The following is a 5,244-nucleotide window of genomic DNA, read 5'->3' on the forward strand; positions in this document are numbered from 1 at the left end:
TGTAAAGGAGTTTACCACCTTTGTTTTCTTATTAGAATTTCATGGTTTCAAATCTTATGTTCAAGTCTATAATCCATTTGTGAATTAATTTTTGTGTATGATATATCAGTTTAATGGCCCAGTGGCCCAGTTTATTTATTTTGCATCTGGCTGTCCAATTTTCCCAGCACCATTTATTAAGGACATTGCCCTTTAAACATTGCATATTCTTGGCTCTTTGTCATAAATTAATTGACCACATGTGATTGGGTTTAAGTCTAGGCTCTCTATTCTGTTCCTTTGATCTATGTGTCCGTTTTTATGTGAATACCATACTATTTCAATTACTATGGCTTTGTAATATAGTTTGAAATCAGGAAGCATGATGCCTCCAGCTTTGTTCTTCTTTCTGAAGATTACTTTGACTATCTAGGTCTTTAAAATTCCATACAAATTTTATGATTTTATTGTTCTATTTCTGTAAAAATGTCATTACTATTTTGATAGACAAACATTGAATTTGTAGATTGCTTTGGGTAGACCGACATTTTAACAATATTAGTCCTTCCAATCCATGAGCATAGACTATCTTCCCATTTATTTCTGGCTTTTTCAATCTCTTTCATAATGCCTTGTAGTTTTCAATATACAGGTCTTTCACCTCCTTGGTTAAGTATAATGTAGGTGTTTTATTCTTTTTGATGAAATTATAAATGGGATTTCTAAAAATTTCTCTTTCTAAAAATTCATTATTAGCGTATAGAAATGCAAGATATTTGCATATTGATTTTGCATTCTGAAACTTTACTAAATTTATTTACTAGCTCTAATGGTTTTTGATGAAGTCTTCAGGGTTTTCTATATATAATATAATGTCATCTGCAAATAGTGACAGTTTGACTTTTTCCCTTTGCAATTTAGGTGCCTTTTATTTCTTTTCCTTGTCTGTTTGCCGTGGCTAGGACTTCCAACACTACACTGAACAAAAGTGGTTTAAGAGTGGGTATTACTGTCTTGTATCTGATCTTAGAGAAAAAGCTTTCACCTTTTTACCTTCAAGTATGATGTTAGCTGTGGGTTAGTCATATATGGCCTTTATTATGTTGAAATACATTCTTTCTTTACCTGCTTTGTTGAGAGTATATCATAAACAGATACTGAATTTGCCAAATGTTTTTTCTGCATCTGTTCAGATGAGCATATCATTTGTATCCTTCGTTTTAATGTGGTGCATCACACTGGCTGATTTCCAAAAGTTGAACCATCCTTATATCCCTGAAATAAATTCCACTTGATCGTGATGTGTCTCATGATGTACGATCTCTTTGATGTATTGTTGAATTTTGTTTGTTAATATTTTGGGGGAATTTTTGCATCTAAGTTTATCAGCAATATTGGTCTGGTTTTGTTTTGTTTTGTTTTGTTTTGTTTTGTTTTTGCGTGTGTATGTGTGGCATCCTCGTCTGGTTTTGGTATCAGAATAATGCTGTCTTACAAATTATTTTGGAAAAGTTCTCTCCTTTCTATTATTGGAAGACTTTGTGAAAGATTGGTGTTAATTCTTCTTTGAACGTTGGGTAAATTTCATCAGTGACGTTATCTGGTCCTCGACTTTTGTTTTGCGGAAGGTTTTTGATTACCAATTCAATCTCTTTACTGGTAATCAGTCTATTTGGGTTTTTTATTTCATCTTGAATTAGTCTTGGTAGGTTATATATTTCTAGGAATTTATCCATTTCTCCCAGATTATCCAGTCTGTTAGTACATAATTATTCATCATAGTCTCTTATGATACTTTGTATTTCTGTAGTATTAGTTTTAACATCTGTTTCATTTCAGATTTTACTTACTTGGATCTTCTTTCTTTTCTTCTTCATGAGTCTAACTAAAGGTTTCTCTATTTAGTTTATCATTTCAGAGAATGAGATCTCAGTTTCTCTTTTCTTAAAAGATTTTATTTATTTGACAGAGAGAGAGACAGACATAAAGAGAGTACAAGCAGGGGGAGCAGCAGAGGAAGAGGGAGAAGCAGGCTCTCCACTGAGCAGGGAGCCCGATTTGGAGCTTGATCCCAGGGCTCTGGGATCATGACCTGAGCTGAAGGAAGATGCCTAACCAACTGAGCCACCCAGGTGCCCCACCACATCTTAGTTTCATTGATCTTTTCTATTGTCTTTTTAGTCTCTATTTCATTTATTTCTGCTCTAATCTTTATTTCTGCTCTAACAGTTACTTCTTTCCTTCTACTAACTTTGGGTTTTGTTCATTCTTTTTCTATATAAGACATATAGAGGTATAAAGTTAGGTTGTTTGAGACTTTTTTGTTTCTTGAGATAGACATTTATCATTTTCCTCTTAGAACTGCTTTTACTGCATCCCATAAATTTTGGTATGTTACATTTGTTTCAAGGTATTTTTTTCTCTTGATTTCTTCATGGACCCATTGAATTTTCAAGTAATATGTTATTTAATCTCCACATATCTCTGAATTTTTTGGTTTTATTCATGTAGCTAAATTTGAGTTTCATACCATTGTGTTTGGAAAAGATACCTAATATTACTTCAATCCTCTTAAACTTATTAAGACTTGTTTCATGGGCTAACATGGGATTTATCTTGGGAAATGTTCTATGTGCACTCAAAAAGAACGTGCATTCTGCTGCTTTTGAATGGAATGTTCTATAAATATGTTAAGTCCATCTGGTCTAATGTGTAATTTAAGGTTGATGTTTCCATATTTATTTTCTGTCTGGATTATCTACTCATTGGTGTAAGGGTGTATTAAAGTCCCCAACAATTATTGTATTGCTATCTAACTCTCCATTTAGTTCTGTCAATATCTGCTTTATATATTTAGATGCTCCTAGGTTGGGTGCATAAATACATACAAATGTTATACCTTCTTGCTGAATTGACCCCTTTATCATTATGTAATCATTTCTTTGTCTACTATCATAGTATTTGTTTTAAACTCTATTTTTTCTAATGTAAGTATAGCTACTCCAGCTTCCTTTTCATTTCCATTTGCATGAAATACCTTTTTCACTTTCACATTTACATTTCACATGGAATATCCCTTCACTTTCATGATAATTAGTTAAGAGATACACAAGATAGGGACACCTGGATGGCTCAATAGGTTAAGCATCTGTCTTTGGCTCAGGTCGTGATCTCAGGATCCTGGGATGGAGCCCAACATTGGGCTCCCTGCTCAGCAGGGAGTCTGCTTCCTCTCTCTCTCCTCCTCCTTCCATTCGTGCTCTCCCTCTCTCTCTCTCAAATAAATAAATAATTTTTTTTAAAAAAAAGAGATACACAAGGTAAAAGTATATAAAATGTGACATTAAAAACATAAAACATGGGGTGGGGAAGAGTAATAACATTTCTGATTCTTTAAGTCAGAAAATAAGAAAGTAAGCATTCTTATAAAGATAGTAATTCCTCTATCCATCTTAACTCATGGCCAACATCATCCTTAGTATTTAAATACTAAAGACATTTTCATTAAATCAGGGGAAAATAAAATACCCACTATCACCAATATCATTTACCATTATCTAGATGTTCTGGCTGGTGCAATAAAACATGACACAGTAATGAGAGATACAAAGTTTGGTAACATTTCCCAAAACATGTTTCTTTGGAACACTATTTTTCTGGAATGTTAAACAGACTTAAACAGTTTCTTTGCTGTAAGACTTCTCAAAGTCAGAAATATCCTGACATTTGCTCTGAGTGTCCAAGAAGGGACATATTATTCAGCATTTCCCAATGTTTTAAGCACTGTTTTTCCCTCAAAGAATTTGAGAAGTCTTGTGTTCCTTGGAACACTCTTTGGGAAACTCTGACTCTATTTGTTTCTTATCCTCAAACATTTTAATTTATATATCTGGTCAAATACATCCATCTTCTCTGAATTGAAGTAATAAGAATATAGGCTTTAGAAGCACTTGTCTGGCTGAGTCAGAAGAGCATGTGACTCTTGATCTTGGGGTGAAGAGCTCAAGCCCTATGTTGGGAGTACAGATTTTTTAAAAAATGAAAGATTTAGAGTCAAAAAGAAAAAAAAAAACAGGTTTGAATCCTACATCCTCTACTGACTAACTGGGGGATTGAGGTGAGATTCTTTCTTTTTTCTTGAGCTTGAGCTCATCTATAAAAGGGAGATCATGATGTCTACACTGCAAAATACAGTTCTTATTAGTTTAAACAATATATGTAAAATTGTTTATACTCATACATATTTTAAAATCCTAAATAAAACAACTATGAGATATCACCTCTGTTATGGACTAATCAAAGGTGGCAAAGATGCAGTGAGATGGACCTTCTCTTATCACAGCAGGTGAGGCTATAAATAGTTACAACCATTAAAGAAAGTAACTTGACAGCTTAATCAAGGGCCTTAAAATTATTTATATCTTTTTGTCTAGTAATTTCACTTCCAAGAGAAAAATTATGACAAAGATATATGTTGAAGCTTCCTTATAGTAATGAAATTTTGGAAAAAGTACAGAAGTCTATCAATAGGGTACTAACAAAATAAGTCACATTGCAAGTCCTAGATATTTGTCATTTGCTGGTTGCCCTTTGGGATATTTCCTATTGTGTGTAGTCTTATAGGGAGGTTGCCTGCCAATCTAGACCTCAGGGGGTCAGAATCTCTCTTCTCTCAGGCAGCCCAGGGACAGCCATCTCAGCCAGACTCTTCCAATCATTGTCTCTCAGGACTCTGCATCTTGAGTTAGTAAAGAATTATAAGTTTATAAATTATAACCCTTTGCTTCAGCTATTTCCTTGTGTGTGGGCTGTGTGTGTGTATGTCTGTGTGTGCATGTGTGTCACAAGTGAGGGGAAAAAGACAGGAAGAGAGTATGTGTGTATAACAACAATGTTTTTCTAAATCTCATCAGAGGTGTGTCTCTCTTATTGTTTTTTTGTGTTTTTTTTTTTTAATTTTATTTAGTTGTGTGAGAGAGAGAAAGCTTGAGCACATGAGCAGAGGGAGGGCTAGAGGGAGAAGGAGGAGCAAACTCCCTGCTGAACTCCATCCCAGGACCCTGAGATCATGACCTGAGCCACCCAGGCACCCCTATCTTATTATTTTCAAAGAAGCATCTTTTGGGTCTATAAATGATCTCAATATTGCAGAGGGAGGTCGTTCATTTCATTGGTTTCTGCCATTATTTTTATGATTTCCTTCCTTCTTGAATGCAGAAGGTATTTGCCATGTACCATCTCAAACCCATGTATTGTGTGTTTCCT

Source organism: Martes martes (genome assembly GCF_963455335.1).
Source record: "Martes martes genome assembly, chromosome: 6".
Taxonomy (NCBI): domain Eukaryota; kingdom Metazoa; phylum Chordata; class Mammalia; order Carnivora; family Mustelidae; genus Martes; species Martes martes.